The 15,052-nt window shown below is 38.8% G+C and overlaps 1 protein-coding gene across 4 annotated transcripts in view; it reads right to left on the bottom strand.

Annotated features, from left to right (window-relative positions):
* Positions 1-15,052, bottom strand: part of ZNF609 (zinc finger protein 609) — a 184,609-nt gene that overhangs the window by 167,660 nt on the left and 1,897 nt on the right. The window contains exon 1 of one of the 4 annotated variants that reach the window (XM_074327573.2): positions 9,713-9,798. The exons of the other annotated variants lie outside the window; for them this stretch is intronic. The gene's annotated coding sequence lies outside the window, so the exon portion shown is untranslated. Of the gene's footprint in view, positions 1-9,712; positions 9,799-15,052 lie in introns of those variants that run through there. 4 annotated transcript variants of the gene reach the window in all.

Here is a 15,052-nt window from a genome sequence, read left to right as displayed (position 1 = left end):
TGGTTACACGGCTGTATAATATGGAAAAATTGAGTTGTACATTTATGATTAGTGTACTTAACACAGTCTATCTCATGTATATGTCCAAAAATAGAATAAAATAGTAAGTACTTATGAACAAAAGCATTGAATTACTGGATCATGGTCCTGATCCTAAACTAGCATTTTATATGAACATGGTATAAGGGAATCATGCCATAAATCTTCTCAGGTTAGGATATTTAGAGTGATAGTAAGAAAGAAAAGAAGGGAAAAAAGGAAAGGCAGGGAAAGGAGAAAAGAAACAAACTACTTACTTAAGCCTTAGCCTATGTATGACTATACTGTAAAATTTACAGATCTGTTGGAGAGACTGAAAAAATTAATTAGTAATAAGGACAATAACAATAAACCAAAAGAAATGAGGTAATATTAAATCCTGGAAAAAAACAAAAGTTGTACAAGAAAACACAGCAGTATATACTAAGTGGCCCAATGATAAACAATCTTTACACAATAAATAATGAATATTTATCTAACTAAAACTTGTGACATTAACTATATTAGGAGGATTTGATAAGAAAGGGAGGACAATAAGAGAGCGTATTATTTATTATTTAGAAATATGGTAGTAAATACAAGAGAAAGATTAAAAAGTTTAAAGCACATGCCTATTGGGAGTGAGACTTGGTACTAGGAAGGAGTAAATAGTGGATTGCTGATTTTCATTAAAAGCCATAGTACTATTTGAATTTTAATATAAAGTTCATGTGAAGAGACAAACAAAAAAGTACATGTATTAATTTGATAAATAAAACATTTAATAATTTTATAAAAAGAATATACAGATATTGCCCATCAGAAGTTAAAAATACTGAGAAGTCAAAAAAGCATTTACTACACCTACCCTACCCAACATACCGTAGCCTAGCCTACCTCAAATGTGCTTAGAACACTCAGCCTATAGTTGGGCAAAATCATTTTGCTGCTCCTGTTCATCATCGTAAGAGAGAACATATGGCATATTGCTAGCCCCAAAAAACGTCAAAATTCAAAGTAGTTTTTACTGAATGTTATCCCTTTCACACGATTGTAAAGTTGAAAAAATTTTTTTATTTTTTTATTTTTATTGGGGAATATTGGGGAACTGTGTGTTTTTCCAGGGCCCATTAGCTCCAAGTTGTTGTCCTTCAATCTAGTTGTGGAGGGCACAGCTCAACTCCAAGTCCAGTCACCGTTTTCAATCTCTACTTGCAGGGGGCGCAGCCCACCATCCCATGTGGGAATTGAACCGGCCACCTTGTTGAGCTCGCACTCTAACCAACTGAGTCATCCGGCCACCCCTCCAGCAGCTCATTCAATCTAGTTGTGGAGGGAGCAGAGCTCACTGGCCCATGTGGGAATCAAATCGGCAACCTTGTTGTTCAAAACTCGCACTCTAACCAACTGAGCCATCCGGCCACCCTAAAGTTGAAAAATTGATGGTTGAACCATTGTTAAGTTGGAGACTATCTGTACTCCTCAAAATACCCCTTGTTTCCCTCAATAGGTTATTTATAATAAAATATATCAATTCAATAATTTTTAAAAACCTATGGGAAATGGGAGGAGGGGCAGCAAGAGTGAGGTAGGTTAGACTACAAAGGGGCAACAGGAGGTACCTTTGTGGTGATGGAACTGTTCTGTTACCTTGACTGTGGTAGAAATAAAATTTCATAAAACTAAATACAGAGGGTGCCAAAAAAATGTATACACATTTTAAGAAAGGAAAAAAACTGTATTAAATTGTAATACTCAATATATACCAATAAAAAAAGACGAATACCAGTCCCGTTTGACTTCTGCAATTACAAGAGGTGCTCAAAGTGGTTACCATCAGCGTCCAGACACTTCTGATTACGGCAAACTACTGCTTGAGCAATGCTGACCAAAGCACCCACTTGTATACATTTTCTTGGCACCCCCGGTAGACACACTCACAAATGGGCACAAGTAAAACTGGGGCAATTTGAACAAGATAGGTGTAGTTTATCAGTTCTGCAAGATGTTACCACTGGGGAAAATTGGGTAAAGGATACATGGGATCCCTCTGTATTATGTTTACAACTGCAATTATCTCAAAATAAAGTTTAATCAAAAAAACACAAAAACCTTCCTGACCTTACTTTTATTTTTGATTTCTACTACCTCTAGAGCAGGGGTGTCCAAACTTTTTTCAACATTTTTCACCAAGGGCCATATGCGGTAAAATACACTAACAGCCGGGCCACTCACTCGAGGTGAAGTACGTATGGCCTCACCTGGTTTATTTAAGTAAACTAAATATATTTTTGGAATTTTCTGCGGGCCAATTAACAATGGACTGCGGGCCGCAGTTTGGACACCCCTGCTCTAGAGTTAACACATTTTATTTACTATTGAGAAGAGCAACTCAATAATTAAATTCAATCCATTTCTAACTTGAAATGGTGCTTTCTATCCAATACAGGATCCTAAAAATTGGTATGTTCTTCTCTTCACTTAATAAGGCTGATAAAATTTCCTGTCTTTAAACCTGAAGTTTTGTTTTGTTTTACATGTCTTCATTAAAGCCTTCACCTCCATTGGTCACCAGCTTTGATATGTATTTTTCAAGGATCAACAGAATAATTATTACAAACACAGACAAACCTTGGTTTTGCATAAAGGGGAGTTTATTTTTATCTTTATTTAGCTCTGATTCTCTTCCCAATAATACCCAGCATTTCCCTGGCAGCACACTGAGCTAATTTTTCTAGGAATAGCTTACCTAGATTCCTGTTTTCTTTGAGGGCTTACAATTGTTAGAAGTTAATCAGACTAAAAAAGTGGTTTGGATTTTCTGCCTCTTTTTAAATTTAATACTTGTCCACAATGAAGTTCATCTTCTATTTTTCATCCCTTACACATAACATCCATTCACAACAGCCAAGATATTCCTCAAGTATAATGTAAACAACTTGGGAACCTAACTACCTGAGTTTAATGTCACAGGAAAACCTAACTATGTCACTTACGTAAAACATTTATTAAAATGTCAAATAAGATGAGGGTCACTACTTAGACTCTTCCGCCTAGAAGACTTATCATCAAGATGGTTTCTGGAGGTAACGTCATGAGGAAGCAGCACAGTGCAATGGAAAACAAAACAAAACAAGGGAGGAGGCAGAAAAGCTCAGTCCTACTCCTTACTCTCTCCTAGATGTGTAACAATCTCAGGCCAATCACCACGCTTCCTTGAGCCTCAGTTATTTCACCTGTAAAAAGCTGAGGAAATTAATATGCCCTAGACCAGGGGCGTCCAAACTGCGGCCTGCGGGCCAACTGCGGCCGCAATCCATTGTTAATTGGCCCGCAGCAAATTCCAAAAATATATTTAGTTTACTTAAATAAGCCAGGTGAGGCCATACGTACTTCACCTTGAGTGAGTGGCCCAGCTGTTTGTGTATTTTACCGCAGATGGCCCTTGGTGAAAAACGTTGAAAAAAGTTTGGACACCCCTGCCATAGACAGTGTAACACTCTCAGTAGAAACTGGAACAGCCCCCAACGTCAAACTCACTAATATTCCCACAGCAAAATGAATAAATATTTACTGGAAATAGAAGAACAACAACAAAAGACTATAAGTAGCCTCCTATTAGTTGAAGTCAGGTTTGCACCAACCTTACAAAAAAACTGTTTTCAAAGCTTTTGGGTTTTAGAACTACAGGGAGGGAGTGTGGACCTATAGAAGTGTACACTGTCAGAAAATCGCTTTGCTAACGCACAACAAAACATTGTCTGCCATTCTGTGACTCAAGTTTTTAAATAGCCTTGGGCCTGACTTTAACAAAAGTCTTTTCAAACTAACCAATGTCCACTGGTAACAACTGTCCACACACAACTGTTACTGATTTGTCATATGTGTGAGACTTCTCCTTATGTAAACTAACTCACTGCCATGGCCCCAGTAAGTTATATGAATGGTACCAAGTTATCTCCGTCATTAATTTACATTTTACTAATTTTCCAATATAGTTTTTAGTCCCTCTACCTCCAAATCCTTTCTATTGACAAATCACATTTGAAATCTACACAAGTCCGAGTGCCGTGATCATGCAACTTGAAGGGATAATTCTCTCATTAAGAGTTCCACAGTTTATCCTTGAATGCTAAATTTTGAGTAGATAAATTTGATCCCATCAAGATCATTGATTTGATCAAGAAAAGCCTAAGCAGCTAGCAAAAAAAAAATGTGTTGGAAATACTAAATAAATGTTAACATTTCTGGGATAATTCCTGGGACTTCTTTATATTTTTCTGTACTTTCTGTGCTTTAAAAAAAGATTAGGGGGGCCGGCCCAGTGCCTCAGGTAGTTAGAGTGCCATGCTCCTAATGCCGAGGTCGCCGGTTCGAGTCCCACATGGGCCAGTGAGCTGCGTCCTCTACAGCTAAGATTGCGAACAACAGCTCTCCCTGGAGCTGGGCTGCCGTGAGCAGCCAGAAGTTGATATGAGCTGCCGTGGGCTGCTGTGTGTTGCCACGGGCTGCCATGAGCGGCCAGTGGCCAGCGTGAGTGGCTGGAAGCAGCGAGAGCTGCCATGAGCTGCTGTGAGCGGCGGACCAACGACCAGCAACCGACTGGCTCAGCCTGGGGAGCCCAAGGCTCACAATACCAGCATGGGCCAGGGAGCTGTGTCCTACACAACTAGATTGAGAAACAACGGCTTGAACCGGAGTGTGTGGGGGGAGGCGGAAGAAAGGGGAAGAAAAAAAAAATTAATTCATGTTCTAATCAGGAAAAAAACATTAAGCATCCACCATCATTTGACCTAGAAGTTTTAATCTGCTTAGCAAGGGGGAAAACAGAAGTGGAAATTCTCTAATATTTTCATCCCTGAATGCAGCTTTTTCATACCATGATCAAGATGTCTCACCAAGTTTCTAGCTGCCTTTCTATTTTTAACATGTCTTCTTAAAAAAAACAAAAACAGAAAACTTTTACCACCTGTTGTGCAAAGAGGCTTATCAAATTCATCTTTTTTTCTTTCACCTAATTTCTAGGTAACACTCAACCATCATTACTTTGTGGGCTTCTTGTGGCCGTGCTTGAAAATGTTTCTAATTTTTTTAAAAGATGACTTTCTCCTCTCCACAGCCTCTAAGATTATGCCAAATAATCATCTGTATTGTATGGCTGTTTTGATCCCTTTTCTTTTAACTGGACTACTAATAAGATCGTTTTTAAGTCTTTAAACTTCCAGTGGGTCATTTACTTTTTGAAACTGTCTTTCTATTTTTCCTAATGTACACACTTGATTACAGCTTGATTTCTTAAAACTGAATCTGCAGATGACAGACTTTGTTATTCCTCTCCCTGAAGAATGCTGAGCTTAATCAGCATATGACTACTATTAAATAGTGTTGACCTACTGAAATCTTTATCAATTCTTGTTTGTTCCTCAAAGTAAAAATCCAGCTTATTTCTTTGCTTTGTAGGTTCTCAAACTGCCAACTGTAAGTAGTAGTTTGTCTTACTCAAAACCATATCTTCACATTTGCTCTCACTGAAGTATTTAACCAATCTGTGTATAAACTCCCAATTATTATTATCTGGCCTATTATTTTGCAGCTTCTCCAATCTCTAGTATTGAACTCAGTCACATTATTTTGATTAGGCATGTGACATTTTTATTTAAGCAAACATTTCAATCCTTGTAAAAATGTGATCCCTGGCTGCCTCTATCATTCCTATGAAGTATACAACCTTAGCACACCACATTTCAGGACTAGTTTCCTGCCATCAAGTATCTAAGACGTGAATTAAATCATGATACCATTATGTTGCCAACCGAAAAAGGGAAAAAAATTATGTAATGATGGCAGAAATGGCACTAATCATGTTTACATTGGTAACACTTTTAAATAAATACAGTGCTGCAGATCACATATCCAGGTAAAAACAGATTTGTTATTGGAAGAAAATGTCACTTTGCCATTGTCACATACCCCAATGTGATCTTGTTAAAACTGCATTTCTTTCTTATAGAAAGGCTCCATAAGAAAAAGAATATTGCCAGACACTGCCCTGTAACTTCCCTCTCTGTCAGATAGTGTTATGGAAATCATCTGAAATCTACACGGCCAGGATTTCTAGCTCTGCTAGGACTGGAAGGGACAACTAATACAAACCACAGACACACTACTACTAAAAATACAGTTTTCACTAGCAAACTAAGTTATCTGTCTTAAAGCATTTTTCACTAATGAAGCAATACAACTTGGTTAAAATGAGATCCTTTTAACGACTAAAGAAAAACAACAACATACACTTGAATTAACAGCTGCTGGCTTTAAAGTTCACAGTATCAGCTCTATGTTATTGTACCACTTAAGCATATGTAGTGAGAATGTATGACTTCAAGTCTGATATACAGCAAGTCCAGAAAAAAGCCATGTGAAATCTGCCTTGAAGCTCACCTAACATTAGAACCCTGTCTGCCTAAAAGTAACAGATTTTTCTTAGCATGCACCCGAGTTCATTAAAAACCCTCACTCTAAAATTACACAACAAAAAGAACACATTTTTACAGAATGGCAAGTAGGTTTCCTGGTGTACTGTTAACTGCAGGACCTGATGATACAAATAAAAATAGCACCTACAGGTACCCTGCACTTCAGTCTGTCAAATACATAGCGTGTTAACAGTCTGAGAACTTGACCACGAGTTGCATTCTACATAACCCAAGGACAGAAATAAGACATTCTACCTTGTATATTAGGTAGAAATTTTAGCTTGCAGCCTATTACCAAAACAACAATTTAGCCTAAGGGATTTCTGCTTCCTATCAACTTTTATAAAGAAAAAAAGGAAAGAGGTAACAGGAAAAATAATGAAGAAGTAGAAGGGTAAGTAAAGGGCAAGCAACAAAATCACAAGAAAATTTACAATACACACAAGTCAGACAAGAAAGCACCTAGACATCCTAAGATACCTTCATCCTTTGGCTAATGAATTAGGTACTGAGACTTCTAGAACATAGCTAACTAAGTGCTAAGAGGAAGTAAAAATACCACAAATCGGAAAATTAAATTTTTAGGCTGAATTCAATTTTAGTGCACACTCCTTGAAAGCTTAGTTTTAAAGAGCTACCCCGAAATACAGTTGCTGAAGCCTCACCAGAAAGAGGGAAGGAAGGTGACGATTTTGGGCTTTTCCAGTTGAGGAAGGAGAAAACCTGGAGGCCTAACTCACCCATTACTGTCAGCACCCAAGGCCCAGTCCACAGAGGGGTGGGATTTACCCTTCTGTGGTACAAGGCCTCCAGTCCACCCCTAGTGTCTTCCAGACATGACTGACTGCAATTTTCACCATGATTAACTTTCCGGAATGCCAACCAGAGGAGCACCCAGGAGAAAACATAACGAATAGCTACTTCTCCCTTAAATGTCAGCTGGACTTGGGAACAATTGCAGACACTGCCTCTTTCTCTCTGCTGGATGGAAGAGCGGTCAGCAATCTCAAGGAAGTGCATAACCACCCAGTAACACACCAGCACCACATTTCTCAATGATGCCTACTCTGACCATCTTATTTAAATCTGCAACCGGCCGACCTCCCCTACCTATCCCTCCTCCACACTCCTAATCCCCCTACTCGGCGCTATTTTTTCCCCATGTGATGTGTCACTCTTTCAATACTATACGCGTATAATCATTTATTATGCTTATTTCTGTTTCCGTCTGTTAAAAGATCCATGAGGTTGGGATTTTTTGGTCTATTTTGTTCACTGATAGATCTTAAGCAGCTAGAACAAGACCTTACACACACACAGTAGGAATCCAATAAATATTTATGGAATAAAAGAAGTAAATAAGAAAAACTAAAAAGACCTCCCAGAGGGCCCAACAAGGCCTACACTCCTATAACAGAACCAGTCTGGTTCCCGTGACTGACCTACGTTACCTCCACTGGCCATGTACCACCCTCCCCCTCCCCCAAGGCTCCCATCGAGGATATATGGCACCACAGCACTGCTGCAGGCAGTAAGGGCAGCAAACGCTTGTTCTTGAGTCTAAAAGACTTCTGAAGGCTTTCGCAGTCTGCCTTGTTCCTAGGTTATTCGGTTTGTGATAAAATGTGTAGAAAGGAGGTTACCTTAACATAAAAGGAGGCCTGGGGGGGAAAATCACAAGAAGTTTCTATTTTCAAAAATCATAATCCAATTCAATTCAGCACACATTAATTAAACATAAAGTTATATTAAAGAAACTAGGCTAGAAGCCATGGGAAGAGACGAGACATAGGTATCTTACGGAGTTCAGAGTAAGGGAGGAAAAAAAAAATTCACAAATAATTATAATTACTTCATTACAATTAAAGACAATGTGTGATAAAGTGTTATGTAACAGAGATACTAGCAAAGAGTTAAAAGAGATACAGAGCAAGACGAAATCAATTCTGGAAATAGGTGCGTGGAAAGAAGGGGATTAAGAAAGGCTTCAGGAAGGAGGTGGGGTTCCTTGTTCCCTACCCTTTTAGAACCAAATTCTTTCCTTTCAGAGCACTGCAGTGCATTAGGGCACCTTCATTACTTGCTCAGTGGTCTCCCCCACTAGACTTATAAGTCCTGAGAAGACAGGTACCATGTCTGGCTTGGCATGTAAGTGCTCAATAAATATTAGCTCAGTGAATAAATAAAAACTGTAATAACACTGCAGTACTACACAGATGAAGGCCTGAACTAGGTGAGTGAAATGAGAAATTGAAGCTAAATGGCAAGACATCCAGAATAATCCAAATGGAATGAATGATTAGATAAGGTGGTGAGGAAGAAAAAAGAAGAACCAAATATGAGTTCAAAGTTTTGTCCCACATCACCTGGAAGAACTGTAATAGTTCAGGGAGAAAAAGGTAGGAAGATTTCAGAAACAATGGACTGGACGAAACAGAAACAAATTTCCCCCTTCCCTGTATACCTTTCAGATTCATATACCCCATAATCTCCACAATTCCAATTTCTCTTCCTATAGTTCCATTTCTAATTCCATTCTTTAAGACCGCTCTAGAAGCATCGGTTCCAAAACAAAGATAAATGCTGGGCTTCACACCAAACCTCAGAATTTGTAACTGAAGTTTATAAGGTACATTCCTGAACATGCAGGTCTGCTTGCATGAATGAAAGTTCATCCCAACGAAACCTAAAGTGCTTCACCTAGGAATGTTACTAGGAATATCGCTTGTAACATACCCAGCGCCTACAGGCTGTATTCTAAATAGAGTAGAGCAGACACCGCTGCCTTCCTCTACAAATACTGAGCTGTAGCCTAAGGAACTACAGGTACCAGCATTCAACGTGGTACCAGCATGCAAAGCAGTACTAGGCATGCTATGTGGCCTAACTGACAGGATCTGGATTTTATTCATGGTGTGGTTTGATGTCTAAGGGTTGAATGGCACCTACTCTGGCCACTGTCCAATTCAGTACCTTATACTTCACTTGCCACCTTAAAAAAAAAACAAAAAAAAAAAAAAAAAAAAAAAAAACTATCTACAAAAACTACTTATATGTCTTATATAAATCTTTCTAAAATCTCACATTCAAGTGGAGCACTTCCCAAAAATAACCTTTAGATTACCTGAAAATTAGTAATATGCTACAGATGGTTGAGAATAAAGCAAAGCACTCCCAGGACATTTTTTGAGTCCAAAACAAACAATAGTTCCACTCACCAAATTTTTCTATTACAGACTGATGGATGTTTTAAGTACAAATTTAAAAATAGTGGATGCTTCTTCCAATGTTCACAGGCAGATTAAACATGTGATTGTGCTATAGTAATAAACAAACAAAAAGAATGAAAGACTGTCAGACTCCTCTTTACATTCAGTGAATAACTGCTATCGGAAATCCCAAATCCAAGATTCAAATGGGAAATGTTGATAAGGAACCTAACTTGGGGTATTAACTTATGCAATTTTATTCCTTTAAACGTCTTAAAAGCAAAGATTTCCTAACATGACTGTCAACTTCTAAGCTCCTACAGTCACTCACCTGCTTTCAATCCCTTAGTCCCTTTTACTGGGGTATTTCAGAGATCCCCTCGTTAGTCATACTTTACCAAATGTCACCAATTTGGCATTTTCAGCATTAAAAATAACAGAAATTTTATTTTCTAAATACAACATAATGAGCAACTCATACTCAATCCCAAGAAGTTCATTCAAAGCAGGTTTTCTACTGATGGGTCAAAAATGGAAAAATGCCCAACCCATCTCCCCAATCAGTCCCATTTGGTTCAAAGAGTTCAGTTATAAGAAATTTAAGATCTTAGATCCCTGACTGAATGTACAAAATTACTTACTGATATCTAGCAAATCCTTCCAGGTATGATTTCCTTCTCACAAGCTGAGATTCTTTTCCTGCAGCTTTCTGATTCTCATTTTTATGGCTTGAACAGACTAGAAAAAGATATATTTGACAAGCTGGTGAACCTGCAGAATGCGGGTCTAAAACCCTCTAAAAGAAGATGGTCTAGTAAAAGAAGCACAGCATAAACTTTAAAAACATATCAAAGGGGGGAGTGAAGCCCCAGGGAACGAAGGCTGCACTCATTAGCCCTTCTGAACACAAACTATATTTTTAACACAGTAATAAAAAACTGCTCACATCTGTCACTTTCCAGTCAGTGGAAAACCTACTTTCCTCTCAATCTTGATACCATAAAATTTTACAGTTAAATGGACCCTTAGAGATGATCCTGTCTAATGTGCTCATTTTGCAGTTAAGGAAAAGTGCAAACAAAGCCGTGACAAGCACAGGGTCACACAGCTACTTAGAGGTATAAAAGGAGAACCTGGGTTGTATGAGTCCCGATTCTATGCTTTTTTCCCTCTGTGCTTTGAAAAGCTGTATTAGCAAAGAAAACATATAATAACACTATTAAAAATCACACAATAACTAAACCGTTGTTAACTGTAACTAAGCCACACAAAAATAAAATTCATCCACATAAAGAGAACAAAGGACTAGAACAGGAAGTACCCCAAATCAAACAGAAAGAAGCAGCATTTGTTCATACAGTACAGGGGTTTCTTAAGGGCACAACCTTGGGCTGCTTTCTAAGCCATTTCATTAATTACCACTTTCAATGATAGGTGTCCTGTGGTTCCATCAAATGCACCTCCTTAAGAGGATGCCACAATGACCCTTGTGGCAAAGGTTTGAAAAATGGTAACTTCCGGCATAGAAAACTGATGGTACACAAGGAACCCTTACAAAGGTGGTGCCAAAAATCAAGAAAGGACTGAAGATGAAGGGATGGAGATATTGCTGGGAGCAAATAACGCTGAAAATAGGATGAGTATCAAAATCCAAGAGAGCAAAGTTCACCAGACACTAATGACCAGAGAGCACAATAAAAAGAAGGCAGTTTCAGAGTTTGCCTGGCATCAGACAGCTCTCACCTACAAAAGAAGGAAGGGAAAAAATTCTCACAGAGACAAGAGAAAGATCGTAGGTTTGCTCCTGAGTGATAGACTAGATATCACCTAATAGGTATTTGCCATCTCTTATTTCTGGGACTCTGATCCAAGAACAAACAGCAAGAGAACCATGAAAAATCAGCCCTGTTGGATCTGGAGTTCTGCCTTGACAAGATATAAAGCTCATTCATAGATCTGACTGTGCTCATGAGACTGCAGTTCAACTCCTGCTGCTAGAGCAAGGGGAGGGGAAAGGAAGATAGAAAGTGGTGAGTGGGAAGGAGGTGGAAGATCTGGGTTGTGACTATAATAGCTGCAGTAATTAGAGTGTTTCCAAGCTGCTAGAGAAGTCTTCAGAGCAGAGAACTAGGATGGGAGATAGGAAACAGAAAAAGGCATGAGGAAGCAAACTACTGAGAATGCTAGGAAAGTATATCGTGCTTTGTGAACTGTTTAAAACAAACAACTGTGATGGCTTCATATAGGGGAATAAAGAAGTTTCTATTCTTTCCCAGAAGTGAATACTATACAAATAGCTAAGACTCCCACTTAAAGCTAGGTTACAAAATAGTTTTAAGCAGATTCTTGCAAATGTTCCTGTCTATCTACCCACCTATCTATCATCCACCCACCTACCTGCCTGCCTGCTTACCTAATTAAATCTCTATCTCTGTCTCACTCTGACAAACAGGTCAGAGCCTCCATTCCTCTTGGAAGAGGGATTTCTGAACTCTAAGACAGTTAATATCACTTATTCCCCTTCAATCAACTGTTAATTACCGTGTTTCCCCCAAAATAAGACCTAGCTGGACCATCAGTTCTAATGCATCTTTTGGAGAAAAATTAATGTAAGACTGATATAATATAAGACGGGGATCTTATATAACATAAGATCCCTGTATAACATAATACCAAGTATAATATAATATAATACCAGGTCTTACATTAATTTTTGCTCCAAAAGACGCATTAGAGCTGACGGTCTGGATAGGTCTTATTTTCGGGGAAACACGGTCCTACCCTATGAATTTGATTGTGTGTGTGTGTCAACAGAAGAAGCACACAGCCTCTCAGCTTAATACAAAAAATGACTGGAGGGCACTAAAAAGTCCGAGAATAAACAGTAAGTTACTTGCTTATAAATTTTAGGCTCCATAGCTCTGCCTACTATAGTGGCGTGAACATGTGAAAGAAAAATAAAATCATATTAACAGAAGATAAAGATGATAACCTGTAAGAAAAATCTGGGAATTTGCAGAAAACCTCAAAATAGAAAGTCCTCCTCCAAGTTATAGAAAATGCCATATTTGTTTCTAAGATAAATATTTAGTTGAGATATTTCCTTAACATGATGCAGTCCTCTGGTGATGACGTGATTCTAACAAGTGAGGTTAATCTCAATGCCAGAGAAAAGAGTTATAAAGGTGCTGGGAGAAACTAAAAATGGAATAAAACAAACAACCAAATAAATGCAAACTTCATATGGAGAATCATATCCATAAAATAAAAACACATGCAAATTTCTTGAATAAGGAATGTTAGATAGACCTAACACAAAAAAGTCAATTACATCCTTTGCATAAAACCTGCTGGGTCTCCTCCCAGTGGGCTGAATCTATTTCACCACACTGAAAGCAAAGAATTTTCTCCTTCCCATTTCTCTCTAATAAACAAATACTAGAAACACTGAATTACCACTATTTCCTTCCCATTCATAAGGCATAAAGCCAGAACTCATAGAAATACAATAGGGCCTTCTAGGACCACGTCTAAGGCAAGCTACCCAGTAATCTAAAAGAAACAGAGAAAGAAGAATCTCTTTGCCCTATTCCATTATCATTTCACTAACAAGCCAGTATCAGGCACTAAGAAATGTGAAACAAAGAGCAATTGCACACATATGAACTGAACCTAAACCATGGAAGACCAAGTATTTTCCTGTCACTGTGGCATGTGATGCTTTAACCACCTGCTCAATAATCCCTCTTCAGCTGCACAGCTGCTGCCAATTCCACATGCTCAGCTAGGCAGGTGCTTTGGTGAATTACCTGTTACCTAGTGAAAAGAGTCCTTCACTGACACTTCATGGGCTCAGAACCTGCCAATCAGCCTCACCTATCTTCATTTTGTCTGTCACAGCCAGACAGACTTTTCCGAGAGAGATCATGAAGGCATATTTAGCACACTATGTGATTTTGTATTTGGGGGGTTGTTGTTGTTGTTCTTGTTTTTTTGTTTTGTTTTGTTTTCTTAAAGGAAACTGATTTTTTAAATCAAGTAAGTGAGAATTCAGCTGCTAAAAAGAAAACTTGCCACACAACATAGGGCTGCCTTATCTCTGAGTGGCCCCATCTATCTGGCTGTATTCCCATCCATGACCAGTTTTCCACATGGGAAATAACAATTGCTTGGCTACCTTAGGGGCAGGAGAAAGTGGCAGTAGAAGATGCTACAGTACCCGGCAGTAATGAGGGAGAGAGGGGAGAAGAGGGAGGAGAGAGAGAAAACACACAGAGCAAGAACTTCTGGAGACCACACACCATTCCTGTACTTCTTAGTCTCCATGGCTGAACCCAGCCTGCGGTGTTCCCAGTCAAATAAATAAGGAGTGGCACTTCCACTTGACAGAGCAATCAGTAAACCCCTCAACAAATTATCCTGTTCCAGTCATTCAGTTGCTATATGCTAATTGTAATGTAATTACTACCAGGAGTCAAAATTATGCTTCATAGCCTCACACAAAAAAAGCACCTATCTGTCCAGCTATCCTAGACCTCTCACAAGGAAACATTTTCTACCAAGAAGCTGGGGGCGAAAATCCAAAGTGCTCTCTGAAAGATGGTCACGATCGGAAGACTCATAAGACTCCTAGTGGCAAGGGTCCAAATCTGAAACCACTAAATCTAATCAGGGCAAATTTAATCTGTGGCTTCTGCCTTCACTGTCACCTGACAGGATTCAGAAATGAATGCCAACAGCCCAAGAGCAAAAAGCTTTGGATTCTGTGTAGCTGAGGCTTCACTCAGAGGCCTAAGACATACACTAGTAGGAAATAGCCTAAAGACAGACACCACCTCCAGTAAGACCTTAAGACAGTTCTGTCATCAGGAAATATAAAGGTCAGAACAATCTGTTCCCTCCTAACAAAGTCCAACACCTAAGTGGCAAGCCATCATTTTAAGAGACTCACTGTCACTGAAATAAAGGACTGAGAAGGCAACACAGCCTGACTCTCAGCACCCCAGAAAGACCTTTCCCAAAACCAGAGGCTAAAGTTCCTATTCAACAAAACCCTATAGAAAATGGTTGGCTATTGTGTACATAGTGTACTGTGTACAACAGCCCTCTCGCGAGTTTGATTTCTAACCTCTTAAGTTTTCTTTAATGTCCTAAATGGAAACCTCATTTCTAGCCCCAAATAATTTTTTACCTAACGAATAGTACTCTTTGGGCACTTCTATGAGATATATACAAGGAGAGGGTTCTTACTAGCTTGTTCTTATTAATCACCCTCAAGACTTCAAATGATTCTTTTACTATATTCACCTCTTTGGCACATTTCTCCCTAATAAAGAGACAGATATGTAC

This window comes from Rhinolophus sinicus, chromosome 3, assembly GCF_057876585.1.
Source record: "Rhinolophus sinicus isolate RSI-liver-muscle chromosome 3, RSI-T2T, whole genome shotgun sequence".
Lineage (NCBI taxonomy): Eukaryota > Metazoa > Chordata > Mammalia > Chiroptera > Rhinolophidae > Rhinolophus > Rhinolophus sinicus.
The sequence above is the reverse complement of the archived record's forward strand: the minus strand, read 5'-3'. Positions and strand labels throughout refer to the sequence as shown.